This window comes from Sabethes cyaneus, chromosome 3 (genome assembly GCF_943734655.1).
Source record: "Sabethes cyaneus chromosome 3, idSabCyanKW18_F2, whole genome shotgun sequence".
NCBI classification, from domain to species: domain Eukaryota; kingdom Metazoa; phylum Arthropoda; class Insecta; order Diptera; family Culicidae; genus Sabethes; species Sabethes cyaneus.
In genome coordinates this window covers 6,652,129-6,678,308 of record NC_071355.1, presented here as the reverse complement: position 1 = coordinate 6,678,308, position 26,180 = coordinate 6,652,129, and the positions used below count along the sequence as shown (strand labels likewise).

The 26,180-nt window shown below is 36.7% G+C and overlaps 1 protein-coding gene across 5 annotated transcripts in view; it reads left to right on the top strand.

The window, feature by feature from the left end:
- The first annotated feature begins 1,719 nt into the window (after window positions 1-1,719).
- Window positions 1,720-26,180, top strand: part of LOC128743682 (high affinity cGMP-specific 3',5'-cyclic phosphodiesterase 9A) — a 360,716-nt gene continuing 336,255 nt past the window's right edge. For all 5 annotated transcript variants that reach the window (XM_053840308.1, XM_053840310.1, XM_053840309.1 and 2 more), the window contains exon 1: window positions 1,720-3,139. The gene's annotated coding sequence lies outside the window, so the exon portion shown is untranslated. The remainder of the gene's footprint in view (window positions 3,140-26,180) is intronic.

The window sequence follows — 26,180 nt, the reverse complement described above, 5'->3', positions numbered from 1 at the left end:
AAGATTTTTTTCTATGGTGAATTGAGAATCCTCTTCTCTTTAAAAAGCGAGTTATGACCCATCTCCCCTTTAACAGGGTGGGCTTCCATACAAATGAAATGCAAATTTCCTTTTATCTCGAGTACTAATCAAGCAAATGGAACCAAATTTGGCATGTGGGAGTTTTAGATGGCAGAAATTTTTTCTATGGTGAATTACGACCCTTTCCTCTTTTAAGAGGGGGAGGGGGACTCCCATACAAATGAAATACAAATTTCCTTATAATTTGAGTACTACTCAAGCAAATGGAACCAAATTTGGTATGTCGGGCTTTTAGGGGACAGAAATTTTTTCTATGATGAATTAAGACCCCTCCCCTGATTAGGAGGGGGGGGGGGCTCCCATACAAATGAAATTCAAATTTCCTTATAACTTGAGAACTAATCAAGCAAATGGAACCAAATTTGGCATGTGGGAGATTTTGGAGTCTTGAATTTATTTTATGATAGTTAGAGACCTCTCACCCCTGTGGCAGGTGGATTAGGACTCTCATACAAATAAAGCAGAAATTTTTGCGTAACTCAAAAATTAATGGAACTCGAGAAATTTTAGACTCTCATAAATCATTAGTCAGTAACAAGACCACCCGAAACTATCAATAGTAACATTAGATGATTCAGGGTGAGACGGACACAGGCCGCGAGTGTTGCCGGCGACCTGTGACCTCTATTGCTTTCCTTTAGTTGGGTCACCCCTGCGAAATGGTACTTTCCACGAAAAGTTGTTCCGTGAAATGGTACATCCCGCGTAAGGTTTTTCGCGAAATGGTACTCTGCGAAACTCTATATATTCCGCGTTATGGTCAACCGAGATTTGGTGTTCCGCAAAATGGTATTCGGTGAAATGGTTTGTAATGATGGCGAATATTTACATCCTATCCGCTTTATTTTATCAGGCTAAGCAATGGGGGGAGTTGTTTTCTACTTTACTGTGAGGAAAATTTGAATATTAAAACACCCATGAACTCCTCAGAAACTCAGAAAACTCAAGATTGTGACTAAGGTCATCCGAGATTCACGATTTATGTACAACACAGTTTAATTTGTGGCAATACGAAGTTTGTCGGGTCAGCTAGGTTTCAATAAAAATCGTTGCAATCTTCTAGTATTTTCCGATTTTTTTTTTGGAGCTCTCCAATCCCGTGGAAAATTTTCGCGAATAATAGGTTTCTTGGATTATTGAGAAATTCGGTTGCTTTACCTTGGTTTAAGAGTTATGAATTTTTAATATAAACGTCATGTGAGATTTCCCTTAAAGTTTTCTGGGAAGATGGGAGATCTTGATTCTGGAACCTTTCGTGCAAAACCTGCGCGATAATTTTGAAAATTGCCACTTTGCATGGTCTACTATGTGATAAACTGAAAATGATCAAAAATGCATAAGCCGAATCACTATCAAACTGTGTGCTCTAAAGTATAGAACTTATTATACCTACTGATTGATAACACACCAAAAGCGAGCCCGCATTATTGCCAACGCTGCTGGTCCGTCCCATGCTTTCTGTTTGCTCTCATTCTCTTGGTTTCCCTTCTTGATTCGAGCTTCTGTCGTGTTCTGCCTCGCAGCGAGTTGACTTTGGTTGCTCTCGACGACGACGACGACGACGGTAAACCGCGAGACCGCGATCAACGCAGCAGCGGCGCGCGGTGGTTTGTACGTATTGACTTTTACGCTTATTCGAGTGACGACGACGACGGTGGAGCGTCTTGACGCCCGTCGGTGGCAGTACACTATACAGTGCGGCGTCGAAGCGGTGACAAGGGAACCGGTTTTTTTTTCTTCAAATGTACGTACATACGTTCGTACGTAGGTCTGTCCGTACGTACGTATGATGATGAGGTACCCAGACCTACAGCCAGCCGCAGCCGCAGCGTGTGTGTCGCTTCTAGTAGTCATATCATGAGAAAACCTCCTGGTCTCTGGTGTTGGGGCGAAAGAGAGCAATTGTTGACAACGTTCAGGGCAGCTGGTCGTCGGTCCGGCGGTGGTGGATGTTGTTGATGAGTAGCAGTGGAATCGCTGGCGCGGATGGACGTGTTTCTTCTTTGAATTCCTCCATTGAAACGCATGGTTTGCTGTCGGTTCTAGCGGCGCGGTGCAGAGCGAAGGAGTTTATTGCGCGTGAACGACGGTGTGTGCGTCCCGAACTGTCCCTTGCCATCATCGCCACCATCAACCGGGGGTTCTACGATTGGAACCGATCAGCTCGAGACCACTTTCTGTGACTTTGGAATGGTTTTTTATTAGATCAACTAAATGGAGTATGGAATGAAATTGACTTCAATGGTAGAAGGACAGCTCGGCTGACGACGGACGGATCCCGCGGAGGGAAAGTGAGAGCCGAATCGGTTTCGGTGGGGCCAGTAACCGGCGGCGAACGGGGAATGTTTATAAATTAATATTAATTCAATCAACAACAAGCAAGAACGAGTGTGACAAAAAAGCCAGTCGAAGCTAGGGAACATCACAGCCGGGTTCCGTTCTGAATGCAAACGGCAAAATTGGAAGTGTATGTGGGCCGTCCGCTTGCTCCTATAGGCCTGTTTGCGCTGCCTGCGCTGGGACAGTTCGGTCACCGAAACGACAACTTTTGAGTCCGAGTTCGAGAAGTGCTCCGTAATAGTGGAAATCGCCGCGAGTGATTCTAATTGAGGCGTTTGCGCAAACGCATCAGTCACTAGTGGTGCGCACTGCAGAACGCTCAGATTAGCTTCAGGCTTTGCTGGGCCATCCCGTCAGTCGTCGATTATTTTAATGTAAATTGAAAACTTTTGGCTTCGAATCGGGTACTGTGGTTTGGTTCGAGTGTACGACTCTAATTAGCAAAGTGCATATGCAGCAAATCCGAATGTAACTATACCGGACCCGAGTGACAGTTGTGAAAAGACCTTGATTGAAACGTGATCAGCGAGCGTTGAACCACCGAACACCGTACTTACCACCGGCTGCCGAAGGTTCGGAATCAGAAATCAACGAAAGTGCGCGAGCAAACTGATGTTTTTTGTTGTTGTTGTTGTGTAGTACTTTTTCATTAAGCTGCGCTTCTGTTGCCGTAGTGCTGTGCTCGCGTAGGATTGGGAACGGATGCTGTGGGAGTAGGGTAAGTTCGCAAACCGATAGACCGAATGTATGCTCTGCCTTTGCTGCCTGCAAACTCGCAGACTCTCGCTCCGAAGATTACGCTGCGCGGTAGGCATTCTCCCGGCACAGTACCGATCGTATGTGTACTAACATCATAAAAATTGGGACCGGGGGAATCGACGTCAGCAAGATGCGCTCTGTGATATGCAGAAACCATTCTGGACTGACGGTCGTTCCGACGACGACGGTCGAAATCGGTTATCTTCCTATGGAAGCTAAATATAGGCGCTTTGATACAAAGCGAAATATTTGCGGTGTTTACAGTCAATAGTAAACACGGACATAATGATTAATAATTAGGCTGAGCAAATTCATTCAGTCTAGACGAGCTATGATTAATGATCATGTAACCTGTGGCAGATTTTTTATAATTGATTACGCTGCACAGTGATCCAAAGGTGAGGAACGTGCTGCACGTGCTGAAAACAAATGGATAACAGGCAGCTCTACTGCCTTGCAGGCTTCATCATTAAGTTCATTTTGTTGAAAACAGTCTTTTTATATTTTTTTCCATGTCTGAAAAACAATTAATTAATTTCGAAATTAGTTTTGCGGCACCTTCAAGGTATTTAAGAGCAAATTTTTTGCATAAAAATCAAGATTAAACAAGATTTCTTTCTCATATAATGTAAGGCTTACATGGCCTCTAGAAAACAAATTAATTATCCCTCCGAAAATTTCGGACATTTTCGACCACTGTGCCCGTGGTCGACCTGAATTTTACTATCCGCCAAAAAATAGGCCCAAATATTCCCCCCGTGGAGTCATTGATCCGCTGTCCAGATCCAGACAGACTAGACAGTTTGCGATAGTTATCCATCAATTGTGAGACCAATTTTTCATTACGGCGAGCGTATCTAAAATTCGCAACATTTTATTTTTAGCAACAATTGTAGGCACGTGTTTTCTAGGCTCCTAGGGGTTAGCAGCCGTACCTCCTGTGTGTTTTGGCTTGATTTATGAATGAAATCGACATTATTCGTACTAGGTTTTATAACTGGAATTTCGAATGACGTAAACAGAATTTATACAAAATTATGTGTTTGTGAATAAATTTTGTTTGTAACTGCTTTTTGTATACATTTTTGAATGATCGTAATTATCTTGGGATTCTTAAAATTATAGCTATTAATATTGTTTTTTAAAAAAATTTGAAAGTTATTCATTTGTCACAATGCTTTTGAACTAAAACATGAAAAAGGTACAATTTCTTGAACAATTTGAATTTCTTTCTAAGTTAATTTTTGATTGATTTATCAAAAAATCACTATCCCTCCTAAAAGCTACTATTTGGTCCACTGTGCCTGCGATCGACCTGAATTTTACTATGATGTCTATCCAAAAATAGGCTCAAAATATTTTCCCCCCCTCGGGCCGGATCATTCATCTATTGTCTCCGCAAACAATTTGTGATGGTTATCCAAAATTAGCCACATTTTTTTTTTCTTGTGAGACTAACTTTTCCTTTTTGGCAAACGATGATCTAAAATTGGCAACAAATTTATTTTTAGTAACAACAGCTTTCACGTGTCTCGTAGGTATACGGATTTGAAAATGATTGACTTATATCCCATGTGGTTTAGTTTTGATTTATGAATGATGATTTATGAATGATGTGTGAATGGTGAGTGGGAAATCTATAATAGACGGAGAAAATAGCGATGATGTCAATTTTTCTCGTGAAAGCCTAAGGAAGTTTTTATTGCGAACATAACATTGTTTTTATGACTATCCTGGGCCCAACATTAAATACAGTAAGGTGGGGAAACTGACAAAATCGGATTTTTTTTTTCAAAATTCAAGACTTAAGACCTTGCAATATCGAAGACGAAAAATTTAATTTTAACCCTTAATTGGTCTACCGAAAGCTTAATGAAGCGGGCACAGCATACTGGTCCAGAACCTTTTTTGGTGCGCATTAGCTTTGAGCAGAAAAACTTGGTGTTATGTTTATGGAATCTTTGAAGGAGTTTCTTAAAATTAAAAGTTCTATCGTTCAGCGGAATTCAAATTTCGGATCCCTCTAAAAGTGCAATAAAAAAATTATTTTTCTTCAGTTTCAATATAACACATTGACGTGTTGTGCAAAATTTTACAGCATATTATTACAAGAAATTTTGCTGAAGACAGTAATCTTCTATCTCTTCAGCAAAGATAGAAAAATACTATTTCTCATAAACGAAAATTCGTTAAAATCAGTTTTTCTATTTTAGTTGTTTTTGTAGTTGTTGTATGACTTTTTCCTGTTTTACGAAGTTGTACATAGTAAAAATACACAGCATTGCTGAATACAGTATATCTCTATCTTTGCTTGTTTTGGAACTATAGAACTTTTACTATAAAAATACCCTAATTTTGACTCCGAATTACTCGCAAGAAGGCATCATTTTATTCAAAAACTCTCCCCAGAGAATCAGACTAGTTTCAAGCAGGCTGAAAAGTTTTATAAATCATGTTTAAAAGCACAAAAGTTAAACAAAATTTATAGGCTGACAAAATCGGGACAAAAAGCTGATAAAATTGGGGGTAGATAAAATCGGGAGCTGACAAAATCGGAACATTACTGTATTTATTTTTATAATTATGTCATATTTTACCTATTTTTCAATGGATGAAAACGTACAATGGAACTATAGAAATGGGAAAAATTGATGATAGATAACATCTGGAAAAATAATTGAACAGTTCGATCAAAGAAATTTATATCACCGTACAAAACAATAACTTAGTTACTTACTGCGGTCTCGTAACGGGACATTTAAATATCATTTAAAACAGCAAGGCAAATTGGTGAACGACTCTTTGCTTTGTTACTGCGTACCTCTTCATCTTCCTTTAGTGGCGACGATTCGTTATCGATCTTGCGTCGAACGAATTATGGTTCTCCAGTACTGTACGCGCATTGTCCTCGACAGCGCACAACCATCGGGTGCGGGGTTTGCCCCGAAGTCTACAGCCTCTTCCTGGTTCTCTGCTAAAAATAGTTTCGGTTACTCTTTCATTGGACATTCTGGCCGCGTGTCCAGCCCATCAAATTATACTACCTTTACTATATCAGCATATTTATACACTTGATACAGCTCGTGGTTCATGCGTCTGCACCACACTCAATTTTCCATTTTTCCATCAAGTATTGATCGCAGAAATTTACGCTCAAGTACTCGTCGATCAACTTCTTTTAGTGTCCATGATTCATGTTCGTGAAGGGCCACCAGAAGGGTTAGTGTTCTGTAGAGCGCCAGTTTTGTGCAAACTACGGGACATCAGTTGGCTACGTAATCCGTACAAAGCGCGATTTACTTCGTGACTTGCATCGTTGTCACATGTTACGAGCGTATGAAGATGTAAGAATTACTCCACTACTTCATATTGTTCCACCGTTGCCTACCAATCAGCTCTACGATTGATTCCTATGATATCGCAGAACCAACAAGCATTTGAGATTTCGTGATGATAGTCCCGTTTCTTTACACGTTTGCACTTCTTATTGCATCTTCCAAGGCAATGTTGAATAGCAGGTTAGAGAGTGCCCCCCTTTTCTCAGTCCATTCAACGTCACGAAAGTGACTGAGGTCTCACCTGCTATTCTGATGCATGATTTTGATCTGTCCAGTGATGCACGAATCAGCGAAACTAGCTTCATCGGAAATCTAAAAGCAATGCTCTAGTATTATCAGTCACAGCTCATTTCGTTTAATTGAGTCGTACGCCGCCTCAATGTCCCCTAATAGATGATGAGTCGGCAAGTTGTACTTTCGGAACTTGCTGTCTAGTAATTGATGCAGGGTAAACATCTGATCCATCGTAGAGCGTCTCTCTCGAAACTCAATTTGGCACTCGCCTACAAAGGACTCCGCTAACGGTCTCAGTCTACAGAACAGAATACGGGAGAGCACCTAATGCGTACCACTCTTTCAGAAAAAGGAAAGCATTCTTACATAGGGGTTTAATACAACCCTCAGATTCGTTATTCGTTACATAACTCCTTATTGGGACCATGCCATTAATCAGCAAGTGGAAAGCACTCACCCAAATAGCGATAGGACACCCTGGTGTAGCTTTGGCTTATAATAAATAGTTCAAATTAAAGCATATAGTTCAAATAGCTATTTGCAGTGGAAAATGTATCCAACAAGAAAGAAAAACAGACAAAGACTACAATGATGGTTTCGGGGTGAGGGAACTGACTTATTTAATCAAATATATCTTATTTGATGAGTACAGGACCACAGAAGTCAATACTTGGTTTATTGGATTTGGGTAACGTTCCATTTTTAAGGGGAGACACTACTCTGGAAGGTCGAAAAATAATGGATTTTCGTGATATTTCTTCCGGTTGGTTTTTTTCCTGTATGGACTCATCACTGCGACCAGTATCGTTGATCTATTGTGATATCGCCCGGGTGTCTGCTGTATAACATGCACTGCATTTTTCTGCTATAATCGCAATTGAATGACCGATATGCTTATTAAATTTTATGCGTGCTTGCGTGTAGTGGGGTTTACCCTTCCTTCAATATCTACTTTATCCACCTTGCTCCTCAATGACAGTACAGTCTCCAATTACCGTGCCTGCGGGTAATTCCGCGCAGCACACTATTCCGCGCACTCACCCTAAAAACAATTTTTCAACAGTAAATTTTACTAAAACATCGTAGTAAGTATACTATCATGGTACACCATGTTCCTTTATTGTTTTTTTAAAAACTGACAACTTTTGCTTCGTTAGTCTGTCCAAACCAAAGACTATTTCAATGCACGCTGACCAAAACGTGATTTCCGAATGTTTTCTTAACAATTGTTCAAAGCGGCGGTCTAAATTATCGGAAGGTTTTTTTTCGCTAGATATACATTTAACTGTTTTATGGAAATAGTTATGAATAACTCATTTTTCTGTTTGTTTTGTTTAAAGATTTGTTGTGAGCGGAATTAAGAGCAGATAAATTAGTGTTGTTTATAATATTCCGCGCGGATGTAGCAGGATCATATCGGGGAAAAATGGATAGCAGAATATGCATTTCTCTTCAGAAAACTTTGTAGACATGTTGAAGAAAGTCAAATACGGTTGTTCAGTACGGAAATCTGAGAAAATGTTCAGGATTCCGGTCAGTACCTTACGGAATGAAAAGCACCAAATGCACAGTGATCTAAAACCAGCAAACCAAAACGTGCGTACTAGAGTCTTGAGTAGGAAATCTTGGCTTTAGGCTTGTGGAACCTTTGCAAGACCCAGATAACACAAAATCGTAATAGAAAGTTCACATTAAATCGTTTTCATGTCAATTTCACATTGAAATTGTATAATGGTTAGAGTATGTCAAATCGAAGTGAACAATAAGTTGTTTTGCAGTCGTGCGTGTCTTCATATACAATTCTAGACTGTGAATTATAAAGCAGTATAAACGATAGCAATATTTGATTATATCTTAATCATATATTCAGGAGTATTTAGTTGCGTGTTATAAAAACTACGCAAAATAGAATTACAAATAATTGTCGAAATTTTCGCACGTATATTGCCTCCACTTTGGTACATATATGCTCTTATATGGCGTGAAATATAACTTTTTCGTTCAGATATGATTTCGTATATCTCAGTTGCAATCGAGATATACAAACCAAATGGTTTACTGGGGAGTTTCTTAAGATTAAAAGATCTATCGTTTGGTGGAATTCAACTTTTGATTAATCCCCCTACAAGTGAAATACAAAACTCATTTTTCTTCAGTTTCAATATAACACATTGATGTGTTCTGTGAAGTTTTAGAGCATATTGTTATAAGAAATTTTGCTGAATATAGTATAACTCTATCGTTGCTTGTTTAGGAACTGTAGAACCTTTAATATAAAAAATACTCCAATTTTGACCCCGAATTACCCGACTATCGGCAGCCGGTAGCTAAGTAATCACATGAACCAGACACTAAATGAAAAATGCTACGAAACCCAGAAGGTTTCATTCGTAACCCTCTGCCGATACATACTAGTTGAGTAAATCGGGGTCGAAATTGGGTGATTTTTATTTTGAAAGTTCTACAGCTCCTAAAAAAGCAAAGATAGTGGTATACTATATTTAACATAGTTGTGTATTTTTACTATTTGTACAATTTTGTAGAATATGAAAAAGTCATACAACAACTATAAAAAGAACTAAAAGTAACTGAGTAACTGAGTTTAACGATTTTTTCAATCTTCGGATTTTTCTATCTTCGCTAAAGAGATAGATGGTTACTGTCTTCAGCAAAATTTCTTATGATAATTTGCTCTAAAACTTTGCAGAACACATCAATGTGTTATATGGAAAATGACGAAAAATAAATTTTTTATTTTGCTTTTAGGGGGGGGGGAACTTTTGATTAAGTTAAATTTCACCAAACGATAGAGCTATCAATTTTAAGCATCACTTGCAAAGGTTTCACAAACACTTTTCCTACTCAAAATTCAAGTGCGCACGTTTTCTAGTCCAGATAGAGATCGATCGTCATTTGTTTTTTTAGTTTTGGACCAATGTGAAATGGCGTAATTTCAGCATCACAAACGAGAATAAAACTCTAAACTATCGAGTTACGCTGAACGCGTTTAATACCTTTTCAACAATTGTAAATATGTGTGAAAGAAAAATAAAGAAGCAAATTTTAGTGATCAATCTAATTATTATCACTAAGATAATTTTAAAATGTAGCGATCGTGTAATGTATCTGCTGTCTAGAGGGTATCCAAGTAAATTTGGCCAAACATTTTAGCTTGAGCCATTTTCCGGCTTTTATGCAGTTTTAATCTATTAACGTTGATGAATACAGTCCATTTCTTATTTAGTACCTAGTTGCCATGTGTCATTATAAGCACTCTTTCTTATTATGGCTTGTCTGTGTTGCTAAGTCTGTTTGTCTATGGTTCCAGTTCCTACCAGACGTCCGGATCTAAAATGTACTCGTTTCAATTTTAGACTGATTTTGCCTATGGACTTTTTTTAGACTTTGTGTCTATGTATACGCGTCTGAGCGGAATTATAATCAAGTCATAAATTAGTGCGTGGAATTATGTGCACTGACACGTAACCGGCTGAAACATTTTTTTCTTGTTTATTGGAACTTTACTTCAACTGTCATATTTTTCTCATAAAAAGGACTAAAAATGCTATCCGATGGTGAAGTTATGGTTATTCTAACTCTCCATTTGATTTTTTTACACAGATCATAACATTGTCTGCGCCTTAAGTGCGCGGAATTACCAGCAGTCACGGTACAGCAATCTCTGGCGAGGCTTGTCCAGTACATTTTAACTATAAGAGTGGCTTTTTGCACTGTCAAGACTGCTTTTAAGGGGGTCATATAGAAACCAGCATGAAGGAAGGGTAATAAGGGGCCTGAGAATAAACCCATGCTAAAGTCACTTGACATCGAATGACCTGCTCCTACTAAGATTCGAATCCGTGACCACTCGCTTGTCAAAGCAGACTCCGTAAACTTGCGGCTACGGAGCCCCCCGGAAATCGGTTGTTACGAAACTGTTATAAAAAACTGAAAAGTTGGCAACACCGCTAAGGAAAACTTTATTATATACTATATACATGCCTCCATGAAAGCGCAAAGTATTTTTCAAGAAAAAGTAATTTTGCGCTTGGTTTTTTATAAGAAATTGCGGATTGCTTGCTTAAAAACGCGAGTAGAGGAAGTCCTCTATGCCCGGACACTAGGATTTCTCAAAATGCAAGATTGATAAAAATATTCTGAAATCCATGCTTAATACAATAATAAATTACACGATTTTAGGTGACCCAATTATGACGCCTTTGTTTCAAAAGGTAAACAATTAAGAACCGTCAAACGGTTCAATCATTAAAACAAAGAGAATCGAGTAAATTTTATAAGAATGCAGTTGCAAATGTTTTTAATAAATTATAGATGCAATATTTCTGAACGTTGGCTTGGCAAACTTGTTTTCCGAAACATTTTAAATTTTACATGAAAATACAAGATTTGGAAGAAAAAACTTAGGTATGTTTTGAAACTGTGACATGTCCTGTATGGCCGGACACCAACAACTTGTCCTCTATGACTGGACAGTAAAGTAATCAGCGCAATATACTTACGTTGGCTAGAATTGCTCTATATTTAATTCTTATGTGAAATAAAATTAGATAAGCAATGCAAAAGGTAGAAAAAATCAGAAAAATTTTTCAGGAAAATATCAGTTTGATTCGACCTATCACCGTGCGTTGTAAATGGAGTTGCCGCGTACACTTTCGCACGCATTCACGCACGCACGCTCTCAACAACATTTTATGTGAAAAGAACTGAATAGAACTCACAAGATTTGTGCTGGAGTTTTAAATTGCTCTAGGATCCTTTTCTTCTATTGGTGCAGGTTTTAATAGATCAATTTATCATGTCCGAGCATAGGGGACAGTTTTCGATTTCAGCTAATTTGTATACAAAATTCTATCTACGTTCAAAATTAACCTTGTAGCGCAAAATTTTTTGCTTTGTATTTTTTGCTTCTTCACCACATTAAAGGGAAAACAGATGTAATAAAGCCGGTATTTCTTTGAGTTCTATATGAAAACCTAAAGTGTCCGAGTATACAGTACTGGACAAAATAAAGTACGCACTTACCACATCTTGAAACTTTCATGCTTTTCTCATTATTTATAGTAGATAACTATTCAAAGTGATCGAACAAAAATTAGCTTTATAGATGTACTTTCAGAAGATGTTTTATACAGAGGCTTTATACTCCAGAGGTTTGTTGATATATTTTTGAGCAAATTTAAGACGTTTGATCCTATACAAATTAATATTACTTAAAAACAAATATTGAATATGAAATAAACAAATCTGTAACATTTCGGATAAATGGCCTTAGTTGAGCAAATCCATTTTTAAATCCCATTTTCTTCAGTTTTCTACGAACAGTTCGTTCGGAAATATTTAAGTTCGTATTTTCTCGGATTACTCGGCTGGTAGAGAACGGATCTTTAGCCACTTTTCGACGAATCAGGCGATCATCACTGGTTGTAGTCCTCCGCTTTCTTCCTATTTCAGTCCGGTCTTTCACGTTTCCAAGTTCCTCATATTTTTTCAATGTTTTTCGTACTCCTGCCTCACTAATTTCATATCTTCGAGCAATTTCTCTATTCGAGAAACCTTCCTTACGATTTTTAACGATAAGTTTACGCATATCTTCACAAACTTGATTTTTTGACATCGTACCAGATAAAAACGCGCACCAGTAATGAAAAATCAATCACAAACAATTTGTTTTGACACTTCGCTGCAGTGTGATGGCGAGGAAACTATTCGTATGCAGTAGGCGGCGTTGTGCAGTCATTATATTAGTAGTGCGTCCTTTATTATGACCAACTAAAAATTGACTTTTTCTAGAACTATACAATAGCTTGATCAAAATAGCTAATGTTTATATATAACGATACATAAATCGTTTAAAGCATTGAAAATACTACAATTTGTCCAAATATACCGAGTTCATATGTTTGACAATAAAAAAGATACCGCGTGTTATATAGTATGAGAGCGGGTGCGTACTTTATATTGTCCAGTACTGTATAGAACTTTTCCCTAATTGTTATGTAGAAAAATTTGGGTAACAAAATATGCATCTTTGGCGGAACAAGGGCGGGGGGTGTGGCTAAGCCTAGTTAGTCTAATATGTGATATTCAGTATACAGAAAAACAGAATCAATTCGCCTTCACGGTATCGAGAGCTTAATTTTTAAAATGAGTCAATCAAACTAACAACAATATTCCTGTGCCACAAGAAGGCGGATTCATAGATTTAATTATGGTAATGGTTATTGCCGGATTTTTGGTGCGCTTTTAGCGTTTAAAGGCAGAAACTACAGGAAATAAGTAAGTTTTGTTGCTGTTGTTGTAGGTGCGCAGAATTGAGACAAAATTTACGCCAAATCAGGAACATGCACAAGAAAGTGCGTAGAATTAGGCACCGTGGATAAGTTTACATAACGAAAAATATACTCAATTGTTGGTCGACCTTTAATACCCATATTTTTTTATTAGATATTATAGACTGTAGCTCAACACGTTGCTGCTATCAACGTTGTTATTACAAATGTAGAATACTTATAATAGCGGGAGAATCATAAAAATGTCATAACTGCGCAGAATATGGTACCTTCACGGTGCTCTATGGTATTTTTTCGGATTCCTTGAGCAATTTTCTTTGAAAATGTGAAAGTAGTTTTTCCAAAACCTAATATTTCTGAAGATATAGGCAAAAGAAAATGAGAGGGTTTGACAGAAACGGGTCTTTTCTTTAAAAAGGAGGTGCTCCCATTAATCGTAGGGAGAACCAACCAGCACCAAACTTGGGATTTTTACTTTCTTACTTAAGATGAACAATCTGACAAAATTTTGTTCAAATCCGTGAAGGTCGATTACTTGGACCTCGGACGCGTGGAATGACCCTAGTTAATGTTTTTTTTTTTTTTTTTTTTTTTTTGAGTGGTTTTAACCCAAAGGGTCATTCACCACTTTAGTTAATGTTTGTCAAATACGTTCTCCGCTTATTTTTGCAGTTTATTTATGCGACCACATTGATTAGAAAGACTGTAAAATAACAAGAAGTGGTCAAAGTTTTCGGGTACTCCTTTAGCAAGCAATCTGTAGCTGCGGTCTGCAAAGTACCCCATATTTCCAAAGAAACTTCAAAATGGCCAAATTCGAATTCCCATAGAACCGACAACGGATATTCCGAAATGTACAGATCGGGTCAAAATACATCCAAAAGTCCACGCAAAGACTTGCGTTGAAAAATCCATTGATTTGATACTCCATTTGCCATATTATTGAAGAGAATTCAAAACGACCAATTTTCAGTTCCGGTAGAACCGATACCGGATGTTCCGAAGTGTGGGACATGAACTTGCACTCTGCAGAGTAAGATTCATTCTTATTGACCATAAATGAAATGGATAACTTTTGCGCACTCTGTTAAGCAGATTTCTAGTTTTATTTCACATGCTTCTTATGACGTCAAAAAAAATCCCAATGCAATCTGGAATATCTCCAGGAAAATGGAACCATAATTTATCAACTTATTTTTTCATCAAAGGCCAATCTAAAATGTGGTTCTTTTAAGACCAATTACATAAAAATCGAATGAAGATAAGTCGAGATAGAGCTAAAAGTGTAACTGCAAGTACCATAATTTTTGACGTCGGGGACGTAAACCCTTTAAAACAGTTTTTAAGCCCTGACTTATTCTGGTCAATTTTTACGTGTTCATAGTGTTCTAGAAAGTTGTTTATCTTGCTAAAATTAACGTTTCTGTAAAACATTATTATATGTTATTTTCTAAAGTTTCGGAGATTTTGAGCTTTTTTGGTGAAAAACAGTACTTCTTTGAGCTTAAATATTTTCTGTGGTGGCAAATGATGGCAGACACCAAACAGGTCCTACTTAAAAGTACAACCAAAAACCTGTAAAAGCAAGTGTCAATTGACTGTATCTGTTTGTATCCTCAAAAGTTACAGTTGTTATGAAAATCTATCTCAGTCATGCTAACAGAACAATTAAACTGTATTTCGGATCAATAAACGCCATTTTGTTTAGTTCGACAATCTCTTTCTAACAAGTTAAGTTACCAGCAAGTTTTTCGCCTATTTTCGAGTCGAAAATGAATGAAGACCTAAAATTATTTGACGTAATTAATAAGAGAAACGCTTCCAAATAACTAACTTAAGTTTATTTTGTTCAATTCCTTCGATTGATGTCTTCCCAGGTAACCAATAAGCATTAAAATAAGCAGTAAATCAGTCGTTTATTAGCATCCCTGGCGTTTTATACTGCAGGTTGTTGTTTATCAGTTTTTTGACAGCATAACTGTTGTAAATTGGTATCCACAATTCTATTTAAATTCTTCTTGTTGGTAACTAGCTGCAAATAAGCATTGTCAGCACTATAAGAGGACTAGCAGTAAAGTAGCCGCATATTTTGCCAAAATAGCATTTAAGTAGCATTTAAGGCAACTTAAATGCTTATTGGCTTGCTTTTAAATTGCATTGGAAATGCTTATTGGTTACCTGGGTTTTCAAAAGAACAAAATCATAATGGGCTGGATTTTCAAAACAACTGTAACTTTTGAGGATACAAACAGATACAGTTAATTGACCCTTGCTTTTACAAGTTTTTTGTTGTACTTTTAAGTAGGACCTGTTTGTTCTGCCACCATTTAAGCTCAAAGAAATACTATTTTTCACCAAAAAAGCTCAAAAACTCCGAAACTTTAGCAAATAACATATAATAATGTTCTACAGAAACGTTGATTTTAGCGAGATAAACAACTTTCTAGAACACTATGAACACGTAAAGATTGACCATAATAAGTCAGGGTTTAAAAAGTGTTTTAAAGGGTTTGTCCACGAATAACGCTTCATAGATAATTTCCATGAAGAGATACAAGTATGGTGTCTTTGACAAAGTTGTTTGTATTAATATTTAATAACCACTGTGCAGTGGTCCAAAAGGGCGAAAAGCGGAACTTTTTTCCTAGTGTCTTTTGCTTTCATTTGATCACTTATGGTCTTCAGCACTTTTATTCGTATGAATATCCTCCTTAATCGAAAACTGTCAAAAGTTCGTCTATAATGAAAATAAAAAATAACTTTTTGTTTTAGGAAATACATACAGACAAAGTTTCTTCGGCAAAGTTGTAAATATTGTAAAAACCCGATTTAATCCACCTAGTGGTGAAAGGAACCTTTGTTATACCATACCATTTGATATGGGCATTTCCAGCACAAATATTATTTTTGTTTTGTATTTTAATTTGTGATTTTCATAAAACTGTCAGAGTCAAATTATATATGTATCACTTTGAACTAAATTCATATATAAACTGTTTCTTATGCCCAGCCGTTCTCAAGTTATTCAGATGTGAAATCTAAATAAATTATAAATAAATTATCTATTAGAGTCAACACATGCAAAGTATCCGATAACCGTGTAATCGGACTTGAACCAAATTTTGTCAGATTGTTCATTTTAGGTCAGAAAGGAAAAATCTTAGATTTGGTGCCGATTGATACGATTAGTGGTAGTACTCCCGTTTTTAAAAAAAGATCCGTTTTGTCAAACCTTTTTATTTTTTACTTACAGATAAACATGGAAAATTTTTATTAGGTTTAAAAAGAAACTATTTTCACATTCAAATTCGAATTCCAATCGAAAATAGTCGAGTAAAAATGACTTTTTTTAGTGTTTTGAGCTGGAAATGATCATACAGAAATCGACACGTCTTCGGAACTTAATTCAACTGTTTGTTAATGCTGTGCTAGTTATCATCCATATGCATCCTAGCGATAAATAATCTTCATTGTGTATTTTAACCTACTAAATAACTTTATAGAACATATGAAAGCAATGAAAACAGCGTGTACAGAATTTTTGAGCAGAACTGATTTTAAAGTGGCTGTTAGCTTCGGGGCACAATGCTAGCCTAACAAGCCAATCGTCGTATGTTCGAATCTCGACTGATCGGTGCCGTTACAGAGTGAATAGGATCTTTGCCCTAGCCCGTAATTTTCCTGTACTCTAATAACCGGCCGCGAAGTCTGTCGATAAAGAAGGGTCGATTTCTGAAGGACGTTTACACCCATGGCTTTGCTTTGCTTGATTTTAAAGTGGTTTCTTTAAACAAATCATTAAATTTCGCAACCAGTAAGAGATAGATAGTTACTATTTGCAGCAAAATTGCTTATTTTAGTGTGTTCTACAATTTTTGTGAAGACGCTATTTTTTTGGACGCGTTTAAAAAATAAAAATTTGTGTCACCCTTTTAAGCGGATTCACGGTCACCCTAAAAGTGTAAGAAAATGTGCTATATTTTATTAATTAACTGCTCCAAAGAAAAACCCGTTGAAAAATTACACATTTTTACTATAGTATTCTATTTTTGAGGTTTGGTCCCATTAAAGGTTTGGTCATTAAAGTTTTCTTGAATAAATTTCATCAATCATTTTTAAATATCTTTTGACCAATAGAACCAATCCTTATGAAATTTGACAAATACATTTGCAGTGTTAAGACCTCTCGTTTAATACTAAAACAATTGAAACTAGATAGATTATCTTGGTTAAAATCGCTATAAAGTATTGTAAATTTTAACGTGTAACTTCGATTGCTCATAACTTTCAAACTAAAAGTCCAATCAAAAAACAATTCAATAATGATCTATCCAGCTATATTACCTTTCAAATGACACTAATAGCGCATAAATCGTCTTGGCCATCTTTGAGAAACAGGCGATAATTATTACCGTCTCAAAACACGTTTTTAAGCATCACTTTTAAACTACATGTTTGTTTTCAATAAAACTTCCTGAAAATTTTTATAATTTAGCAAGAGCTTTCATTTGGTACTAAGATCATTAAAATCGGTTGTGTGGTTCCGGAGAAAATAGTGTCACGTGATTTTCACATTTTTGCTCATAACTTTTAAACGAAACGTCGGACCACGAAACAAATTCAATAGTGATATACTAGGCAATAATACCTTTCAAATGAGACTAATAGCGCATAAATCGGTTCAGCCATATCCGAGAAACAGGCGATAGAAAATGAGCTGCACACACACACACACACACACACACACACACACACACACACACACACACACACACACACACACACACACACACACACACACACACACACACACACACACACACACACACACACACACACACACACACACACACACACACACACACACACACACACACACACACACACACACACACACACACATACACACGCACACACAGACATTGCTCAGTTCGTCGAGCTCTAAGGATTGGTATATGTGACTCGGCCCTCTGGGCCTCGGATCAACTTCGTGTTTTTCGACCAATTTTTAAACCTTTGTTATATACTATAACAAAGGTAAAACAAGCAACTTTGCTGAAGAAATAAAATTTCTATCTTTATCGAGTGCTGAACTATAAGGCATATTCTTTAAAACTTCTTTAAAAATTTTTCATCCTTAGCTTTTGTTAGTTGCATTTTACAAGAATACAATATTCTAGGCAATTATCGAAGCTCTCAAAATACACGTTTGTGCAAAAGACCGCAAATCTCTTGGACCTTTACTTGCTGAGTTATCGCTTATTCAAGCTTTAAATTTCCATAGCTTGACGAGCCCATGGGGTAAAATGGGGCAAGCGGGTTTATGAAATCAACGCTTCATCTTAAAGCTCAAGTCGAGTACTATAAACTTGTACGGGTTCCGCTTGTCCCCAACCACCCAAATGAGTGTACGGCAAGCATACGTTTTATGAGTTTCGCGTTCGCTAAAGGCTCGATACACGTCCATTTTTTTGTGTTAGTAGATAGACACATGGTTTCTTCGGCAAAGTTATGGAAAGTGTAAAGGTAAACAACTTTGCTAAAGAAATCACTGCAGCATCTCAACGACTGGGATCAGACCAATTCCCCTATGTTGCTAAGGTCGATTGAGAAATACTGGATGAATTTGAAAGGTAAACTGAACAAGAACACGGATAGAAATACAATGAGCGTCTAAAGCGACTAAAATGAGTCATTACTCTTGACAATTGAGGATTTCAGCTTATGTTTTATGAAAATACACCATGGAATAATCATGATATCCCGACCTTTTTGCGGTACAATACAGCACAAGATCGTGAATTATTTTCCATGATTTTGTGCTACATGATATGACCGTTCAGTCATAATTTCACAGCAATTCACAATTTATGATTTCATGACGTTATTCATGATATCGAAATTGAATTTCTTTCCGTGAAGGGTGGAACTGCAAGCGACTGGAGTAGTTCAAGCGAAAAGGGAAATTTAGGTACTTGGCTTGAAATAATTAACTTACATTAAGCGTGAATTCTAGTACTTGATGCCCGAATCATTGAAATATAAAAAATAAAATGCACTTTTACTCTAACAAGATTCTTCTAAGGGAATTATTTTTTGGTCAACCTCTATGTGTCAAATCATTTTTAATTTTCAATTTGCTTTTTTCCTTTTTTTCATTTGTTTCGGAAATTAGGGTATATTACAGCTGCAATTTTGCTATTAGTCAGAGGTGTTTACGAATGACTCAATAGTTAAACATTACTAATCTGGCGATATCACTACATCCGAAGAGGTTGCTTTATCAACGTAATACATATTTTGAGCCTAAGTTGAATGAATCATTCCAGTTTTTCATGGTAACCCAATATCTGAATTCACGCCGTTTTATGAGCAATTAGCATGCAATGTTTTTATTGATGAAAATAACATGGTACGTTTTTAGTTTACAACTTTAGCTATGACCTATAAATTGGCAAGCTTCTGGTATTCATACGCGAAAGCTACTCCAGTGTTGAGAAACCAGCACGTACCTACCATGTCAGTTTACACTTCACTGCATCTGCTAATTGATCTAAGTTTGAAAGATTCTCTTTCGCTTCGTTTGTGCTAATTCCAGTTTTGGAATTATTATTAGAATCAAAGCCAAGTTTTGTCCGACAAGTGTGACTGACACCTTGCGCTGGTGATTTTGATAGCAAACTCTAACGTTCTTCTGTAAAAGCACACTACTCGTGTTTTGTGATATGATTCAGCTTTTGGTGGCACCTTATTTTCGATGGCGATATTTCTACAGGAAGTGGATTTGAAAACCTGCTACTGTATAACGTTACTTAATGAATAACCAATAACCATGCGTCCCCTTCGTGATAGGAATTGACGTAGGCGCCTTGTATACGACGTTACCATATTTGCACCAACAAATTAAGCGGTTATATCAGTAACAAGTTAATCATTATTTAATTTAATAATTGTGTCGCCAATACTGAAAAAGTAGCTGCTAGTAGCTGCTTGGACAGCTCCAGTTTGTATTGTTAAAGGTTGGATGCTTCCATCCAGTGAAGTAGACTCCATTTCGCACTAAAGCCTCTTGCATTAGTAAACCAAAACGCGTTTGAAATTCATTCCCCGCACCGGATTGCCAATATGAACGCCACGAACCATTAGTAGGGTGACCTCTGCCGGTGTTATACTTTATGGGACAGCCGATTTGCGGCCTACCTTCCGACGACTGGCTTCGATGAAACCGGAGCCGCAAAGATCAAGAGTTTTAACTGACTGACATGCATATTAGGTCGGCCGTACTGAATTCAACTTCCAGCTCGTTCCGTTCCGTGTGTGTGTTTTAGTTCTGCTTGTGCTAGTTTATCGATGTGTGCTCCTCTAGTCATTCATTCTTGCCTGCCTGCGGCAGGCGAAGTGCAGTTCAGATGTCACACCACCGACTGACGTAGGCCGCTTCTCAAATGATAGTACACGCGTTCGCTTGCCGGATTCGGTTCGGTTCAGCAGCGCGGCTGAGTGATGGATTCAGTTGCACACACGAATCATGCACACGGTCGATAGTAATTGAAACTGATAGGCGATCCCTCCGGGAAGGGTCCCGCCTGGAAGTGATTATTTCGGTAGCGTAAACTGACGCTATCTAAAATGCAGTTGAAAGGTTTTTTTGTATTCTTTGATTTTATTGGCCTTTTGGTTGTTTGTTCTTGTTAGATTGAGTGGTTTTTCCAAATGTGTCTTTTTACAACAAAGCAGATAATAATAGAATCAGTTCTGTGTTTTTGTCTAGAGCTATGACAAAGTCAGGCATCATTCGTTTAATTTCTGTAGCGGTAGTCTTTTCAATAGGCAATAGATAAAGAGAACGGATAGAAGAAAGTAATGGTGACCGAAGGTGTTTTACGTTATTGAAGTGAATGTCTTGTTATTCTGCTTTCGTGCGATTTAAAGTTTGCCCCACGTTGCCCAGCACTGCAATGCAGTGATGTCAGGTTATGCTGAAGAAAAATCCGTAGTTTTATCATCTGTGGTTTTATCACAGAAGATAGGGTTATAATTACATTTCAAATTAACAGGTAACATTTGAAATTTATGGTTTATGATAGTTTAACTGAAACTAACAAACCTTCAAATAAGAACAAATTTTATTTGAAGATTTGTTTGTTTTGCTGAAAAGTGTAAATTAATTTCGTTGCCTACTGTTTTCTGAAATACTAGAGTTTCTTTTTACACGAATTTTTTTTTGCTGTGTACGCTGTCGCTTTTTGCTGTCGTCTTCTTATCGTTTTTTTCGTTGTTGTTTTTTATGTTATAATTTATAATTTTGTTTATGATTTGATTATAGTCACTTTAATGACTTGGGTTATTCGTAACGTCTGCGGGGTAGAGATTTAAGGCCGATTCCGGGATTGATCCCTAATTCTTGTTGTTGTCTTTTCACCGCTTTCCAGTCGTATTTCGTTATCAATATCTGGCTTTCGTCTTTTGTCTCATCTCAGCGATTTGTGTTCATCATGTTTTTGGTTTGATGGTTTCGCCATTTGTAGTTTTTGTTTTTGCCATTCCTTGTCGCTCTTTTACTGTCTGTTTAATGCATTTTCATTGCCTTTTCTGCATCTATTTATAGTCTATTCGTCGTGCTGTTTGCTGAGTTTTTTTGGATTGTGTTTTTGTCGTCTTTCGTCTTTTGTTTATCGTCTCTTCACTTATTTGTCTTCTCTTTTTCGTCATATTTCTGTTGTTTTTACGTTGTCTTTTCACTGCATGTTCGTTGCCTTTTTGTCGTTTACGTTCTGTTTTTTCGTCGTTCTTTTGTCGTTTATTCGTCTTATTATCGTAGCCTTTTTACCGCTATTATCATTTTTTTGTTGCCTTTTATTAAAATTCGTCGTCTCTTTATAGCGCTTTGGTTAACTTTTCTTTTTGCCATATTTCCACCGTATTTTCGTCGTTTTTTTGACGTCTGTTATTGGCATTTTTTGCGCTTGTTTTCGGTGGTTTCTGGCATTGTTTTGCATTTTTTGCATCAGCGGTTTCTTGCCGTTTTTTGCTGCTACTTTAGCGTCTTTTGATCGATCGTTATTTTGCTGCCTTTTCTTCGTTTTTCTTTGTCATTTTTTTTAATAGTCTTTCGTCCTGTTTGTTGTCAAGACAACAAAAATGTTGACTTTTTCTTGTTGTTTTGTCGTCGTACTTCAGCGTGTTTTTGGCGCTGTTTTGTTGACTGTTTATTGTCTCTTCATTATCTTTTCTGCATCTATTTCGTAGTATTTTGTCATGTTGTATTGTTTTTTTTTGAGTTTTTTAGAGTGTCTTTTCATCATATTTTTGTCGTTAGTGTTTTTTCTTCGTTTTCCTTTGTTATATTTTCATAAAGTTTCGATCTTTTTGTTGTTCGGACCACAAAAATAAATGTCTCTTTCTTGTCTTTTCGTCGTTCTTCTGTCGTTCGCTAAAAAACAAAAAATAAAAGGAAAAACTGGTTTGAAAATGAGGAAAAACGAAAGAAAACAGACGAAAAACGGAACAAAAAAGAGAAAAACAAGAAGAAAATCATGACTGAAAAGCGCGAAAAACGGGACAGGAAAACATAAAAAATTGGGAAAGATTAAAAACAACAGAAAAAGTGGGGAAATGAGAAAGAAAAAGAAGGGAAACGGAACAGTAAACAAGTAAAATCAAAAGGAAAAGTAAGAGTAGCGAGAGAGGAGAAAGAAAACCGTTAGAGGATACGATAAAAAGAAGTCAACATTATAAAAAAGGAGAATGATGGGACAAAATGAGATGGGAAACAGAACCGAAAAAGAAAAACTGGAAAAAATGGACCAAAAAATCGGCAAAACTGAAGAACAAATGAAAACTGGAGTGCAAAAAGAAAAAAGAAAGCCATTAACAGAATAAACGTAACGTAACGTGTTTATAATTTATTATTTTATTTATAATTTGATTATAGTCACTTGAACAGCTTGATTCATGCCTGACTTCTGCGGGGTTGAGATTTGAACCCGAGTCCTCCGACATGAGAAGCGTGAATGGTAACCAACCACTACACCGGGATTGACCTCTCGTTTTTGTCGTTGTCTTTTTACCGTTTGCTAATCGTGTTTTCCTATGAAAATCTGGCTATCTGGCAACGTCTTTGTCTCATTTCAACAATTTGCTGTCTTTTTTTATCCTCTTTTGTGGTGTTTTTGGCTGGTTGATGGCTTCTTCATAAGTAGTTTTTGTTTTTGCCATTTTTTGTCGCTCTTTTACTGTCTTTTTATTGCCTCGTCATTGCCTTTTCTGTATCTGTTTATAGTCTTTTCGTCGTTTTGTGTTGTTGTTTTTCGAGTTTTTTGGATCGTCTTTTCATCGTAGTTTCGTTGTCTTTTCTTTATCGTCTCTTCGCCTGCCTATCTTCTCTTTTTCGTATATTTCTGTCGTGTTTTCGTTGTCTTTTCATTGCATGTTCGTCGCCTTTTTGTCGTTTATGTTCTGTATTTTCGTCGCTCTTTTGTCGTGTCTTTTCACCGTCTTTTTATCATTTCTTTGTTGCTTTTTATTAGTATTCGTCGTCTCATTATTGCGCTTCGGTAATCTTTTTCTGATCTTTTTGCTATATTTCCACCGTATTTTTGTCATTTTTTTGATGTCTGTTTTTGGCATTTTTTGCGTTTGTTCTCGGCGCTTTCTTGCCGTTTTTTGTTGGTATTTTAGCGTCTTTTATTCGATCGTTATTTTACCGCCTTTTCCTCGTTTTTCTTTGTAATTTTTTTTTTGAATGATCTTTCATCCTGTTTGCATCCAGTTGTCAAGAAAACGAAAATGTTGTTTTTTTCTTATCTTGTCAGCGTACCTCCATCATGGTTTTTTGGACTCTGTTTTGCTTTTTGTTTATTGTCTCTTTATTGCCTTTTCTGCATCTATTTCGTCGTATTATTTTGTTTTTATTTTTTGAGTTTTTTGGATTGTCTTTTTATCATATTTTCGTCGTCTTCCGGCTTGTCTTCTCTTCTTCGTCATATTTCTATCGTCTTTTCGTTGTCTTTTCACTGCATGTTTGTCACCTTTTTGTAATTTATTTACTGTCTATTTTTGACCCCCGTTTTTGGCATTTTTTTGTATTATTTTCGGCGGTTTTTGGAATTTTCGCGTTTGTTTTCGGCGGATTCTTGCCATATTTTGTTGCTGTCTTTCGTCTCCATCGTTATTTTGCTGCCCTTTCTCCATTTTTTTTATCATTTTTTTTCATAATCCAAAAATGTTGCCATTTTGTTGTCTTGTCAGCGTACCTCCGTCGTGTTTTTTGGACGATGTTTTGTTGTCTGTTTATTGTCTTTTTATTACTTCTTCTATTTTATCGTATTTCGTCATCTTATATTATTTTTATTTTTTGAGTTTTTTGGAGTGTTTATTCATCATCTTTCGGTTTGTCGCCTACTTCTCTTCTCTTCTGCGTCATATTTCCGTCATCTTTTCGTTGTCTTTTCACTGCATATTTGTAGCCTTTTTGTCATTTATTTACTCTCTATTTCTGGCAATTTTTGCGTTTGTTTTCGGCGGTTTCTTGCCGTTTCTGTAGCTGTTTTGCCATCTCTTGATCGATCGTTATTTTGTCGCCCTTTTTTCCGCTTTCCTTTGTTAATTTTTAACTAATTTTTTTCGTTCTATTTGTTATCAAGCGAACGAGAAAAATGTTGTCCTCGTCTTGTCGTCGTGTTTTTGTCGCTGTTTGGCCGTCTTTTCGTAATTGTATTTTTGCCATCTTTTTTATCACTGTTCAATCATCCTTTTAAAAACTTCAGTCTTTTTTAGTGTTTTTGGTTTGATGGCACCGTCAACTATTGTTTTTGTTTGACCATTTAAAAAAAATTGTCGCTGTTTTGCTATCTGTTTATTAATATTTTTTGAAACGATGGTTCTACAGTTGATGAAGGGACGGTAAGGGAAAGTAATGAAGAAGGATATCTTCTGTAAAAGGGAAGTAATTTTTTTCAGAATATTCACAGATGGACTACCGATAAATCTAGACCTAAAAATAAAAAATAAGAAAACTTATCCAATTTAATTCTACTATGTGTATTTTATTCAATGACAGATACGTATTTCGCCTACGACTTGCAGGCTTCCTCAGTGTCTGTTTTCGAAAGTCTGAGTTTTCTGAGTTCGAAAACAGACACTGAGGAAGCCTGCAAGTCGTAGGCGAAATACGTATCTGTCATTGAATAAAATACACATAGTAGAATTAAATTGGATAAGTTTTCTTATTTTTTATTTTTAGGTTTCGTATTCTACTAAGACGCTCCAAAAACTTCAGTCGATGAATCTAGAGGTAATTCGTCTCCTGTTGTTTCTGGAGAATGGGAAAAAAGGTGACAGAAAACGGGACAAACGGGACAGAAAAGGAGGGAAAACGCGAGAGAGAAGAAGAAAAACTGATTTGAAAAAATGAAAGATGAAACAATAATTGAGACAGGATGACAGGAGCAGAGTCGACAGAACAAGATGGAAAACGTAAAAATAAGGAAGAATAAGGAGAGAAAAGAAGGAAAAACTATAGAAAAAAAAACGAGGGAAATAAGAAAATGACGACAAACTGGACATAAAAGGAGAAAAAATAGAACAAAAAAACGCAGAAAAATGGGATAGAAAAGAAAAGGAGAAAAAACGTGAGCAGGAAAATTAAGAATTGAAACGAAAAAAGAGGAAAATGGAGACAGAAAACGGAAAACGGAAGACAAACGGGATGAAATGGAACAGAAAAATAGAACATGGTAGAAAAGAAGGAATAGCTGGACGTAACAAGAGGAAGAACGGAACAGACGCAAGCGAAAGAATAGCAAATGAGCTAACAGGACAGAAAACAAAAAAATACTAGAGACTGAAAAAAAGGAGAAACGGGCCAAAAAGTGAGGAAAAACAAAAGAAAAGTGCTGAAAAGTGCAAAACACGCGATATGAAAACAAGAAAAAGTGGGAAAGATAAAAAAGCTACAGAAAAGTGGAAATTAAAAGTGAGAAACAATCGAAAAAAAACTGGAAAAACGAATGTATCATTTTATCGCCTTTTGTTGTCGTCTTGATGTTGTTTTTGTTGTCTTTCCATCGCTTTGTCATTTTCGGTGTTTTCATCGTAATTTAATATTATTTCCATT